Raw genomic sequence first — 15,406 nt, 5'->3', positions numbered from 1 at the left:
AGAAGACTGTAAAATTTTTTTTAAACAATTTTAAGCAAAAATAAAAAAAGCGTGTCGTAGCCAATACATAAAACAACATGTTTGCAAAGTTTTAACTGTTTTAGTCAAGAATTGTTTGTGCAAGAGTGCTAAAACGTATGGATTATACATTGACTAGTAAAAAGTTCAGAAGACTGTAAAATTTTTTCTAAACAATTTTAAGCAAAAATAAAAAAAGCGTATCGTAGCCAATACATTAAACAACATGTTTGCAAAGTTTTAACTGTTTTAGTCAAGAATTGTTTGTGTAAGAGTGCTAAAACGTATGGATTATACATTGACGAAAGCAAGCATAGGTGTTTTTTAATGTAAAAAGTTCAGAAGGCTGTAAAATTTTTTCTAATCAATTTTAAGCAAAAATAAAAAAAGCGTGTCGTAGCAAATACATTAAACAACATGTTTGCAAAGTTTTAACTGTTTTAGTCAAGAATTGTTTGTGTAAGAGTGCTAAAACGTATGGATTATACATTGACTAGTAAAAAGTTCAGAAGACTGTAAAATTTTTTCTAAATAATTTTAAGCAAAAATAAAAAAAGCGTGTCGTAGCCAATACATTAAACAACATGTTTGCAAAGTTTTAACTGTTTTAGTCAAAAATTGTTTGTGTAAGAGTGCTAAAACGTATGGATTATACATTGACGAAAGCAAGCATAGGTGTTTTTTAATGTAAAAAGTTCGGAAGGCTGTAAAATTTTTTCTAATCAATTTTAAGCAAAAATAAAAAAAGTGTGTCGTAGCAAATACATTAAACAACATGTTTGCAAAGTTTTAACTGTTTTAGTCAAGAATTGTTTGTGTAAGAGTGCTAAAACGTATGGATTATACATTGACTAGTAAAAAGTTCAGAAGACTGTAAAATTTCTTTTAAACAGTTTTAAGCAAAAATAAAAAAAGCGTGTCGTAGCCAATACATTAAACAACATGTTTGCAAAGTTTTAACTGTTTTAGTCAAGAATTGTTTGTGTAACAGTGCTCAAACGTATGGATTATACATTGACTAGTAAAAAGTTCAGAAGGCTGTAAAATTTTTTCTAAACAATTTTAAGCAAAAATAAAAAAAGTGTGTCGTAGCCAATACATTAAACAACATGTTTGCAAAGTTTTAACTGTTTTAGTCAAGAATTGTTTGTGTAAGAGTGCTAAAACGTATGGATTATACATTGACGAAAGCAAGCATAGGTGTTTTTAATGTAAAAAGTTCAGAAGGCTGTAAAATTTTTTTTAATCAATTTTAAGCAAAAATAAAAAAAGCGTATCGTAGCCAATACATTAAACAACATATTTGCAAAGTTTTAACTGTTTTAGTCAAGAATTGTTCGTGTAAGAGTGCTAAAACGTATGGATTATACATTGACGAACGCAAGCATAGGTGTTTTTTAATGTAAAAAGTTCAGAAGGCTGTAAAATTTTTTCTAATCAATTTTAAGCAAAAATAAAAAAAGCGTGTCGTAGCCAATACATAAAACAACATGTTTGCAAAGTTTTAACTGTTTTAGTCAAGAATTGTTTGTGTAAGAGTGCTAAAACGTATGGATTATACATTGACTAGTAAAAAGTTCAGAAGACTATAAAATTTTTTCTAAACAATTTTAAGCAAAAATAAAAAAAGCGTATCGTAGCCAATACATTAAACAACATATTTGCAAAGTTTTAACTGTTTTAGTCAAGAATTGTTCGTGTAAGAGTGCTAAAACGTATGGATTATACATTGACGAAAGCAAGCATAGGTGTTTTTTAATGTAAAAAGTTCAGAAGGCTGTAAAATTTTTTCTAATCAATTTTAAGCAAAAATAAAAAAAGCGTGTCGTAGCCAATACATTAAACAACATGTTTGCAAAGTTTTAACTGTTTTAGTCAAGAATTGTTTGTGTAAGAGTGCTAAAACGTATGGATTATACATTGACTAGTAAAAAGTTCAGAAGACTGTAAAATTTTTTCTAAATAATTTTAAGCAAAAATAAAAAAAGCGTGTCGTAGCCAATACATTAAACAACATGTTTGCAAAGTTTTAACTGTTTTAGTCAAGAATTGTTTGTGTAAGAGTGCTAAAACGTATGGATTATACATTGACTAGTAAAAAGTTCAGAAGGCTGTAAAATTTTTTCTAAACAATTTTAAGCAAAAATAAAAAAAGCGTGTCGTAGCCAATACATTAAACAACATGTTTGCAAAGTTTTAACTGTTTTAGTCAAGAATTGTTTGTGTAAGAGTGCTAAAACGTATGGATTATACATTGACGAAAGCAAGCATAGGTGTTTTTTAATGTAAAAAGTTCAGAAGGCTGTAAAATTTTTTCTAATCAATTTTAAGCAAAAATAAAAAAAGCGTGTCGTAGCAAATACATTAAACAACATGTTTGCAAAGTTTTAACTGTTTTAGTCAAGAATTGTTTGTGTAAGAGTGCTAAAACGTATGGATTATACATTGACTAGTAAAAAGTTCAGAAGACTGTAAAATTTTTTCTAAACAATTTTAAGCAAAAATAAAAAAAGCGTATCGTAGCCAATACATTAAACAACATATTTGCAAAGTTTTAACTGTTTTAGTCAAGAATTGTTCGTGTAAGAGTGCTAAAACGTATGGATTATACATTGACGAAAGCAAGCATAGGTGTTTTTTAATGTAAAAAGTTCAGAAGGCTGTAAAATTTTTTCTAATCAATTTTAAGCAAAAATAAAAAAAGCGTGTCGTAGCCAATACATTAAACAACATGTTTGCAAAGTTTTAACTGTTTTAGTCAAGAATTGTTTGTGCAAGAGTGCTAAAACGTATGGATTATACATTGACTAGTAAAAAGTTCAGAAGACTGTAAAATTTTTTCTAAACAATTTTAAGCAAAAATAAAAAAAGCGTATCGTAGCCAATACATTAAACAACATGTTTGCAAAGTTTTAACTGTTTTAGTCAAGAATTGTTTGTGTAAGAGTGCTAAAACGTATGGATTATACATTGACGAAAGCAAGCATAGGTGTTTTTTAATGTAAAAAGTTCAGAAGGCTGTAAAATTTTTTCTAATCAATTTTAAGCAAAAATAAAAAAAGCGTGTCGTAGCAAATACATTAAACAACATGTTTGCAAAGTTTTAACTGTTTTAGTCAAGAATTGTTTGTGTAAGAGTGCTAAAACGTATGGATTATACATTGACTAGTAAAAAGTTCAGAAGACTGTAAAATTTTTTCTAAACATTTTAAAGCAAAAATAAAAAAAGCGTGTCGTAGCCAATACATTAAACAACATGTTTGCAAAGTTTTAACTGTTTTAGTCAAGAATTGTTTGTGTAAGAGTGCTAAAACGTATGGATTATACATTGACGAAAGCAAGCATAGGTGTTTTTTAATGTAAAAAGTTCGGAAGGCTGTAAAATTTTTTCTAATCAATTTTAAGCAAAAATAAAAAAAGTGTGTCGTAGCAAATACATTAAACAACATGTTTGCAAAGTTTTAACTGTTTTAGTCAAGAATTGTTTGTGTAAGAGTGCTAAAACGTATGGATTATACATTGACTAGTAAAAAGTTCAGAAGACTGTAAAATTTCTTTTAAACAATTTTAAGCAAAATTAAAAAAAGCGTGTCGTAGCCAATACATTAAACAACATGTTTGCAAAGTTTTAACTGTTTTAGTCAAGAATTGTTTGTGTAACAGTGCTCAAACGTATGGATTATACATTGACTAGTAAAAAGTTCAGAAGGCTGTAAAATTTTTTCTAAACAATTTTAAGCAAAAATAAAAAAAGCGTGTCGTAGCCAATACATTAAACAACATTTTTGCAAAGTTTTAACTGTTTTAGTCAAGAATTGTTTGTGTAAGAGTGCTAAAACGTATGGATTATACATTGACGAAAGCAAGCATAGGTGTTTTTTAATGTAAAAAGTTCAGAAGGCTGTAAAATTTTTTTTAATCAATTTTAAGCAAAAATAAAAAAAGCGTATCGTAGCCAATACATTAAACAACATATTTGCAAAGTTTTAACTGTTTTAGTCAAGAATTGTTCGTGTAAGAGTGCTAAAACGTATGGATTATACATTGACTAGTAAAAAGTTCAGAAGACTGTAAAATTTTTTCTAAACAATTTTAAGCAAAAATAAAAAAAGCGTATCGTAGCCAATACATTAAACAACATATTTGCAAAGTTTTAACTGTTTTAGTCAAGAATTGTTCGTGTAAGAGTGCTAAAACGTATGGATTATACATTGACGAAAGCAAGCATAGGTGTTTTTTAATGTAAAAAGTTCAGAAGGCTGTAAAATTTTTTCTAATCAATTTTAAGCAAAAATAAAAAAAGCGTGTCGTAGCCAATACATTAAACAACATGTTTGCAAAGTTTTAACTGTTTTAGTCAAGAATTGTTTGTGTAAGAGTGCTAAAACGTATGGATTATACATTGACTAGTAAAAAGTTCAGAAGACTGTAAAATTTTTTCTAAATAATTTTAAGCAAAAATAAAAAAAGCGTGTCGTAGCCAATACATTAAACAACATGTTTGCAAAGTTTTAACTGTTTTAGTCAAGAATTGTTTGTGTAAGAGTGCTAAAACGTATGGATTATACATTGACTAGTAAAAAGTTCAGAAGGCTGTAAAATTTTTTCTAAACAATTTTAAGCAAAAATAAAAAAAGCGTGTCGTAGCCAATACATTAAACAACATGTTTGCAAAGTTTTAACTGTTTTAGTCAAGAATTGTTTGTGTAAGAGTGCTAAAACGTATGGATTATACATTGACGAAAGCAAGCATAGGTGTTTTTTAATGTAAAAAGTTCAGAAGGCTGTAAAATTTTTTCTAATCAATTTTAAGCAAAAATAAAAAAAGCGTGTCGTAGCAAATACATTAAACAACATGTTTGCAAAGTTTTAACTGTTTTAGTCAAGAATTGTTTGTGTAAGAGTGCTAAAACGTATGGATTATACATTGACTAGTAAAAAGTTCAGAAGACTGTAAAATTTTTTCTAAACAATTTTAAGCAAAAATAAAAAAAGCGTATCGTAGCCAATACATTAAACAACATATTTGCAAAGTTTTAACTGTTTTAGTCAAGAATTGTTCGTGTAAGAGTGCTAAAACGTATGGATTATACATTGACGAAAGCAAGCATAGGTGTTTTTTAATGTAAAAAGTTCAGAAGGCTGTAAAATTTTTTCTAATCAATTTTAAGCAAAAATAAAAAAAGCGTATCGTAGCCAATACATTAAACAACATATTTGCAAAGTTTTAACTGTTTTAGTCAAGAATTGTTTGTGTAAGAGTGCTAAAACGTATGGAATTATACATTGACGAAAGAAGCATAGGTGTTTTTTAATGTAAAAAGTTCAGAAGGCTGTAAAATTTTTTCTAATCAATTTTAAGCAAAAATAAAAAAAGCTTGTCGTAGCCAATACATTAAACAACATGTTTGCAAAGTTTTAACTGTTTTAGTCAAGAATTGTTTGTGTAAGAGTGCTAAAACGTATGGATTATACATTGACTAGTAAAAAGTTCAGAAGACTGTAAAATTTTTTTTAAACAATTTTAAGCAATAATAAAAAATGCGTGTCGTAGCCAATACATTAAACAACATGTTTGCAAAGTTTTAACTGTTTTAGTCAAGAATTGTTTGTGCAAGAGTGCTAAAACGTATGGATTATACATTGACTAGTACAAAGTTCAGAAGACTGTAAAATTTTTTCTAAACAATTTTAAGCAAAAATAAAAAAAGCGTATCGTAGCCAATACATTAAACAACATATTTGCAAAGTTTTAACTGTTTTAGTCAAGAATTGTTTGTGTAAGAGTGCTAAAACGTATGGATTATACATTGACGAAAGCAAGCATAGGTGTTTTTTAATGTAAAAAGTTCAGAAGGCTGTAAAATTTTTTCTAATCAATTTTAAGCAAAAATAAAAAAAGCGTGTCGTAGCAAATACATTAAACAACATGTTTGCAAAGTTTTAACTGTTTTAGTCAAGAATTGTTTGTGTAAGAGTGCTAAAACGTATGGATTATACATTGACTAGTAAAAAGTTCAGAAGACTGTAAAATTTTTTCTAAATAATTTTAAGCAAAAATAAAAAAAGCGTGTCGTAGCCAATACATTAAACAACATGTTTGCAAAGTTTTAACTGTTTTAGTCAAGAATTGTTTGTGTAAGAGTGCTAAAACGTATGGATTATACATTGACGAAAGCAAGCATAGGTGTTTTTTAATGTAAAAAGTTCGGAAGGCTGTAAAATTTTTTCTAATCAATTTTAAGCAAAAATAAAAAAAGTGTGTCGTAGCAAATACATTAAACAACATGTTTGCAAAGTTTTAACTGTTTTAGTCAAGAATTGTTTGTGTAAGAGTGCTAAAACGTATGGATTATACATTGACTAGTAAAAAGTTCAGAAGACTGTAAAATTTCTTTTAAACAATTTTAAGCAAAAATAAAAAAAGCGTGTCGTAGCCAATACATTAAACAACATGTTTGCAAAGTTTTAACTGTTTTAGTCAAGAATTGTTTGTGTAACAGTGCTCAAACGTATGGATTATACATTGACTAGTAAAAAGTTCAGAAGGCTGTAAAATTTTTTCTAAACAATTTTAAGCAAAAATAAAAAAAGCGTGTCGTAGCCAATACATTAAACAACATGTTTGCAAAGTTTTAACTGTTTTAGTCAAGAATTGTTTGTGTAAGAGTGCTAAAACGTATGGATTATACATTGACGAAAGCAAGCATAGGTGTTTTTTAATGTAAAAAGTTCAGAAGGCTGTAAAATTTTTTTTAATCAATTTTAAGCAAAAATAAAAAAAGCGTATCGTAGCCAATACATTAAACAACATATTTGCAAAGTTTTAACTGTTTTAGTCAAGAATTGTTCGTGTAAGAGTGCTAAAACGTATGGATTATACATTGACGAACGCAAGCATAGGTGTTTTTTAATGTAAAAAGTTCAGAAGGCTGTAAAATTTTTTCTAATCAATTTTAAGCAAAAATAAAAAAAGCGTGTCGTAGCCAATACATAAAACAACATGTTTGCAAAGTTTTAACTGTTTTAGTCAAGAATTGTTTGTGTAAGAGTGCTAAAACGTATGGATTATACATTGACTAGTAAAAAGTTCAGAAGACTGTAAAATTTTTTCTAAACAATTTTAAGCAAAAATAAAAAAAGCGTATCGTAGCCAATACATTAAACAACATATTTGCAAAGTTTTAACTGTTTTAGTCAAGAATTGTTCGTGTAAGAGTGCTAAAACGTATGGATTATACATTGACGAAAGCAAGCATAGGTGTTTTTTAATGTAAAAAGTTCAGAAGGCTGTAAAATTTTTTCTAATCAATTTTAAGCAAAAATAAAAAAAGCGTGTCGTAGCCAATACATTAAACAACATGTTTGCAAAGTTTTAACTGTTTTAGTCAAGAATTGTTTGTGTAAGAGTGCTAAAACGTATGGATTATACATTGACTAGTAAAAAGTTCAGAAGACTGTAAAATTTTTTCTAAATAATTTTAAGCAAAAATAAAAAAAGCGTGTCGTAGCCAATACATTAAACAACATGTTTGCAAAGTTTTAACTGTTTTAGTCAAGAATTGTTTGTGTAAGAGTGCTAAAACGTATGGATTATACATTGACTAGTAAAAAGTTCAGAAGGCTGTAAAATTTTTTCTAAACAATTTTAAGCAAAAATAAAAAAAACGTGTCGTAGCCAATACATTAAACAACATGTTTGCAAAGTTTTAACTGTTTTAGTCAAGAATTGTTTGTGTAAGAGTGCTAAAACGTATGGATTATACATTGACGAAAGCAAGCATAGGTGTTTTTTAATGTAAAAAGTTCAGAAGGCTGTAAAATTTTTTCTAATCAATTTTAAGCAAAAATAAAAAAAGCGTGTCGTAGCAAATACATTAAACAACATGTTTGCAAAGTTTTAACTGTTTTAGTCAAGAATTGTTTGTGTAAGAGTGCTAAAACGTATGGATTATACATTGACTAGTAAAAAGTTCAGAAGACTGTAAAATTTTTTCTAAACAATTTTAAGCAAAAATAAAAAAAGCGTATCGTAGCCAATACATTAAACAACATATTTGCAAAGTTTTAACTGTTTTAGTCAAGAATTGTTTGTGTAAGAGTGCTAAAACGTATGGAATTATACATTGACGAAAGCAAGCATAGGTGTTTTTTAATGTAAAAAGTTCAGAAGGCTGTAAAATTTTTTCTAATCAATTTTAAGCAAAAATAAAAAAAGCTTGTCGTAGCCAATACATTAAACAACATGTTTGCAAAGTTTTAACTGTTTTAGTCAAGAATTGTTTGTGTAAGAGTGCTAAAACGTATGGATTATACATTGACTAGTAAAAAGTTCAGAAGACTGTAAAATTTTTTCTAAACAATTTTAAGCAAAAATAAAAAAAGCGTATCGTAGCCAGTACATTAAACAACATATTTGCAAAGTTTTAACTGTTTTAGTCAAGAATTGTTTGTGTAAGAGTGCTAAAACGTATGGATTATACATTGACGAAAGCAAGCATAGGTGTTTTGTAATGTAAAAAGTTCAGAAGGCTGTAAAATTTTTTCTAATCAATTTTAAGCAAAAATAAAAAAAGCGTGTCGTAGCAAATACATTAAACAACATGTTTGCAAAGTTTTAACTGTTTTAGTCAAGAATTGTTTGTGTAAGAGTGCTAAAACGTATGGATTATACATTGACTAGTAAAAAGTTCAGAAGACTGTAAAATTTTTTCTAAACAATTTTAAGCAAAAATAAAAAAAGCGTGTCGTAGCCAATACATTAAACAACATGTTTGCAAAGTTTTAACTGTTTTAGTCAAGAATTGTTTGTGTAAGAGTGCTAAAACGTATGGATTATACATTGACGAAAGCAAGCATAGGTGTTTTTTAATGTAAAAAGTTCAGAAGGCTGTAAAATTTTTTCTAATCAATTTTAAGCAAAAATAAAAAAAGCGTGTCGTAGCCAATACATTAAACAACATGTTTGCAAAGTTTTACATGTTTTAGTCAAGAATTGTTTGTGTAAGAGTGCTCAAACGTATGGATTATACATAGACTAGTAAAAAGTTCAGAAGACTTTAAAATTTTTTCTAAACAATTTTAAGCAAAAATAAAAAAAGCGTGTCGTAGCCAATACATTAAACAACATATTTGCAAAGTTTTAACTGTTTTAGTCAAGAATTGTTTGTGTAAGAGTGCTAAAACGTATGGATTATACATTGACTAGTAAAAAGTTCAGAAGACTGTAAAATTTTTTCTAAACAATTTTAAGCAAAAATAAAAAAAGCGTGTCGTAGCCAATACATTAAACAACATAGTTGCAAAGTTTTAACTGTTTTAGTCAAGAATTGTTTGTGTAAGAGTGCTAAAACGTTTGGATTATACATTGACGAAAGCAAGCATAGGTGTTTTTTAATGTAAAAAGTTCAGAAGGCTGTAAAATTTTTTCTAATCAATTTTAAGCAAAAATAAAAAAAGCGTGTCGTAGCCAATACATTAAACAACATATTTGCAAAGTTTTAACTGTTTTAGTCAAGAATTGTTTGTGTAAGAGTGCTAAAACGTATGGATTATACATTGACTAGTAAAAAGTTCAGAAGACTGTAAAATTTTTTCTAAACAATTTTAAGCAAAAATAAAAAAAGCGTATCGTAGCCAATACATTGAACAACATATTTGCAAAGTTTTAACTGTTTTAGTCAAGAATTGTTTGTGTAAGAGTGCTAAAACGTATGGATTATACATTGACGAAAGCAAGCATAGGTGTTTTTTAATGTAAAAAGTTCAGAAGGCTGTAAAATTTTTTCTAATCAATTTTAAGCAAAAAGAAAAAAAAACGTGTCGTAGCAAATACATTAAACAACATGTTTGCAAAGTTTTAACTGTTTTAGTCAAGAATTGTTTGTGTAAGAGTGTTAAAACGTATGGATTATACATTGACTAGTAAAAAGTTCAGAAGACTGTAAAATTTTTTCTAAACAACTTTAAGCAATAATAAAAAATGCGTGTCGTAGCCAATACATTAAACAACATGTTTGCAAAGTTTTAACTGTTTTAGTCAAGAATTGTTTGTGTAAGAGTGCTAAAACGTATGGATTATACATTGACGAAAGCAAGCATAGGTGTTTTTTAATGTAAAAAGTTCGGAAGGCTGTAAAATTTTTTCTAATCAATTTTAAGCAAAAATAAAAAAAGCGTGTCGTAGCCAATACATTAAACAACATGTTTGCAAAGTTTTAACTGTTTTAGTCAAGAATTGTTTGTGTAAGAGTGCTAAAACGTATGGATTATACATTGACTAGTAAAAAGTTCAGAAGGCTGTAAAATTTTTTCTAAACAATTTTAAGCAAAAATAAAAAAGCGTGTCGTAGCCAATACATTAAACAACATGTTTGCAAAGTTTTAACTGTTTTAGTCAAGAATTGTTTGTGTAAGAATGCTAAAACGTATGGATTATACATTGACGAAAGCAAGCATAGGTGTTTTTTAATGTAAAAAGTTCAGAAGGCTGTAAAATTTTTTCTAATCAATTTTAAGCAAAAATAAAAAAAGCGTGTCGTAGCAAATACATTAAACAACATGTTTGCAAAGTTTTAACTGTTTTAGTCAAGAATTGTTTGTGTAAGAGTGCTAAAACTTATGGATTATACATTGACTAGTAAAAAGTTCAGAAGACTGTAAAATTTTTTCTAAACAATTTTAAGCAAAATTAAAAAAAGCGTGTCGTAGCCAATACATTAAACAACATGTTTGCAAAGTTTTAACTGTTTTAGTCAAGAATTGTTTGTGTAAGAGTGCTAAAACGTATGGATTATACATTGACGAAAGCAAGCATAGGTGTTTTTTAATGTAAAAAGTTCAGAAGGCTGTAAAATTTTTTCTAATCAATTTTAAGCAAAAATAAAAAAAAGCGTGTCGTAGCCAATACATTAAACAACATGTTTGCAAAGTTTTACATGTTTTAGTCAAGAATAGTTTGTTTAAGAGTGCTCAAACGTATGGATTATACATAGACTAGTAAAAAGTTCAGAAGACTTTAAAATTTTTTCTAAACAATTTTAAGCAAAATTAAAAAAAGCGTGTCGTAGCCAATACATTAAACAACATATTTGCAAAGTTTTAACTGTTTTAGTCAAGAATTGTTTGTGTAAGAGTGCTAAAACGTATGGATTATACATTGACTAGTAAAAAGTTCAGAAGACTGTAAAATTTTTTTTAAACAATTTTAAGCAAAAATAAAAAAAGCGTGTCGTAGCCAATACATAAAACAACATGTTTGCAAAGTTTTAACTGTTTTAGTCAAGAATTGTTTGTGTAAGAGTGCTAAAACGTATGGATTATACATTGACTAGTAAAAAGTTCAGAAGACTGTAAAATTTTTTCTAAACAATTTTAAGCAAAAATAAAAAAAGCGTGTCGTAGCCAATACATTAAACAACATATTTGCAAAGTTTTAACTGTTTTAGTCAAGAATTGTTTGTGTAAGAGTGCTAAAACGTATGGATTATACATTGACGAAAGCAAGCATAGGTGTTTTTTAATGTAAAAAGTTCAGAAGGCTGTAAAATTTTTTCTAAACAATTTTAAGCAAAAATAAAAAAAGCGTGTCGTAGCAAATACATTAAACAACATGTTTGCAAAGTTTTACATGTTTTAGTCAAGAATTGTTTGTGTAAGAGTGCTAAAACGTATGGATTATACATTGACTAGTAAAAAGTTCAGAAGACTGTAAAATTTTTTCTAAATAATTTTAAGCAAAAATAAAAAAAGCGTGTCGTAGCCAATACATTAAACAACATGTTTGCAAAATTTTAAGTGTTTTAGTCTAGAATTGTTTGTGTAAGAGTGCTAAAACGTATGGATTATACATTGACTAGTAAAAAGTTCAGAAGGCTGTAAAATTTTTTCTAAACAATTTTAAGCAAAAATAAAAAAAGCGTGTCGTAGCCAATACATTAAACAACATAGTTGCAAAGTTTTAACTGTTTTAGTCAAGAATTGTTTGTGTAAGAGTGCTAAAACGTTTGGATTATACATTGACGAAAGCAAGCATAGGTGTTTTTTAATGTAAAAAGTTCAGAAGGCTGTAAAATTTTTTCTAATCAATTTTAAGCAAAAATAAAAAAAGCGTGTCGTAGCCAATACATTAAACAACATATTTGCAAAGTTTTAACTGTTTTAGTCAAGAATTGTTTGTGTAAGAGTGCTAAAACGTATGGATTATACATTGACTAGTAAAAAGTTCAGAAGACTGTAAAATTTTTTCTAAACAATTTTAAGCAAAAATAAAAAAAGCGTATCGTAGCCAATACATTGAACAACATGTTTGCAAAGTTTTAACTGTTTTAGTCAAGAATTGTTTGTGTAAGAGTGCTAAAACGTATGGATTATACATTGACGAAAGCAAGCATAGGTGTTTTTTAATGTAAAAAGTTCAGAAGGCTGTAAAATTTTTTCTAATCAATTTTAAGCAAAAAGAAAAAAAAACGTGTCGTAGCAAATACATTAAACAACATGTTTGCAAAGTTTTAACTGTTTTAGTCAAGAATTGTTTGTGTAAGAGTGTTAAAACGTATGGATTATACATTGACTAGTAAAAAGTTCAGAAGACTGTAAAATTTTTTCTAAACAACTTTAAGCAATAATAAAAAATGCGTGTCGTAGCCAATACATTAAACAACATGTTTGCAAAGTTTTAACTGTTTTAGTCAAGAATTGTTTGTGTAAGAGTGCTAAAACGTATGGATTATACATTGACGAAAGCAAGCATAGGTGTTTTTTAATGTAAAAAGTTCGGAAGGCTGTAAAATTTTTTCTAATCAATTTTAAGCAAAAATAAAAAAAGCGTGTCGTAGCCAATACATTAAACAACATGTTTGCAAAGTTTTAACTGTTTTAGTCAAGAATTGTTTGTGTAAGAGTGCTAAAACGTATGGATTATACATTGACTAGTAAAAAGTTCAGAAGGCTGTAAAATTTTTTCTAAACAATTTTAAGCAAAAATAAAAAAGCGTGTCGTAGCCAATACATTAAACAACATGTTTGCAAAGTTTTAACTGTTTTAGTCAAGAATTGTTTGTGTAAGAATGCTAAAACGTATGGATTATACATTGACGATAGCAAGCATAGGTGTTTTTTAATGTAAAAAGTTCAGAAGGCTGTAAAATTTTTTCTAATAAATTTTAAGCAAAAATAAAAAAAGCGTGTCGTAGCCAATACATTAAACAACATGTTTGCAAAGTTTTACATGTTTTAGTCAAGAATTGTTTGTGTAAGAGTGCTCAAACGTATGGATTATACATAGACTAGTAAAAAGTTCAGAAGACTTTAAAATTTTTTCTAAACAATTTTAAGCAAAAATAAAAAAAGCGTGTCGTAGCCAATACATTAAACAACATATTTGCAAAGTTTTAACTGTTTTAGTCAAGAATTGTTTGTGTAAGAGTGCTAAAACGTATGGATTATACATTGACGAAAGCAAGCATAGGTGTTTTTTAATGTAAAAAGTTCAGAAGGCTGTAAAATTTTTTCTAATCAATTTTAAGCAAAAATTAAAAAAGCGTGTCGTAGCCAATACATTAAACAACATGTTTGCAAAGTTTTAACTGTTTTAGTCAAGAATTGTTTGTGTAAGAGTGCTAAAACGTATGGATTATACATTGACTAGTAAAAAGTTCAGAAGGCTGTAAAATTTTTTCTAAACAATTTTAAGCAAAAATAAAAAAAGCGTGTCGTAGCCAATACATTAAACAACATGTTTGCAAAGTTTTAACTGTTTTAGTCAAGAATTGTTTGTGTAAGAATGCTAAAACGTATGGATTATACATTGACGAAAGCAAGCATAGGTGTTTTTTAATGTAAAAAGTTCAGAAGGCTGTAAAATTTTTTCTAATCAATTTTAAGCAAAAATAAAAAAAGCGTGTCGTAGCAAATACATTAAACAACATGTTTGCAAAGTTTTAACTGTTTTAGTCAAGAATTGTTTGTGTAAGAGTGCTAAAACGTATGGATTATACATTGACGATAGCAAGCATAGGTGTTTTTTAATGTAAAAAGTTCAGAAGGCTGTAAAATTTTTTCTAATAAATTTTAAGCAAAAATAAAAAAAGCGTGTCGTAGCCAATACATTAAACAACATGTTTGCAAAGTTTTACATGTTTTAGTCAAGAATTGTTTGTGTAAGAGTGCTCAAACGTATGGATTATACATAGACTAGTAAAAAGTTCAGAAGACTTTAAAATTTTTTCTAAACAATTTTAAGCAAAAATAAAAAAAGCGTGTCGTAGCCAATACATTAAACAACATATTTGCAAAGTTTTAACTGTTTTAGTCAAGAATTGTTTGTGTAAGAGTGCTAAAACGTATGGATTATACATTGACGAAAGCAAGCATAGGTGTTTTTTAATGTAAAAAGTTCAGAAGGCTGTAAAATTTTTTCTAATCAATTTTAAGCAAAAATAAAAAAAGCGTGTCGTAGCCAATACATAAAACAACATGTTTGCAAAGTTTTAACTGTTTTAGTCAAGAATTGTTTGTGTAAGAGTGCTAAAACGTATGGATTACACATTGACGAAAGCAAGCATAGGTGTTTTTTAATGTAAAAAGTTCAGAAGGCTGTAAAATTTTTTCTAATCAATTTTAAGCAAAAATAAAAAAAGCGTGTCGTAGCCAATACATTAAACAACATGTTTGCAAAGTTTTAACTGTTTTAGTCAAGAATTGTTTTCTGTAAGAGTGCTAAAACGTATGGATTATACATTGACGAAAGCAAGCATAGGTGTTTTTTAATGTAAAAAGTTCAGAAGGCTGTAAAATTTTTTCTAATCAATTTTAAGCAAAAATAAAAAAAGCGTGTCGTAGCCAATACATAAAACAACATGTTTGCAAAGTTTTAACTGTTTTAGTCAAGAATTGTTTGTGTAAGAGTGCTAAAACGTATGGATTATTCATTGACGAAAGCAAGCATAGGTGTTTTTTAATGTAAAAAGTTCAGAAGGCTGTAAAATTTTTTCTAATCAATTTTAAGCAAAAATAAAAAAAGCGTGTCGTAGCCAATACATTAAACAACATGTTTGCAAAGTTTTAACTGTTTTAGTCAAGAATTGTTTGTGTAAGAGTGCTAAAACGTATGGATTATACATTGACGAAAGCAAGCATAGGTGTTTTTTAATGTAAAAAGTTCAGAAGGCTGTAAAATTTTTTCTAATCAATTTTAAGCAAAAATAAAAAAAGCGTGTCGTAGCCAATACATTAAACAACATGTTTGCAAAGTTTTAACTGTTTTAGTCAAGAATTGTTTGTGTAAGAGTGCTCAAACGTATGGATTATACATAGACTAGTAAAAAGTTCAGAAGACTGTAAAATTTTTTCTAAACAACTTTAAGCAAAAATAAAAAAAGCGTGTCGT

Source organism: Thalia democratica, chromosome 7 (genome assembly GCF_965202585.1).
Source record: "Thalia democratica chromosome 7, ktThaDemo2.hap1.1, whole genome shotgun sequence".
NCBI classification, from domain to species: Eukaryota; Metazoa; Chordata; class Thaliacea; order Salpida; family Salpidae; genus Thalia; species Thalia democratica.
This window is presented reverse-complemented; position numbering follows the sequence as displayed.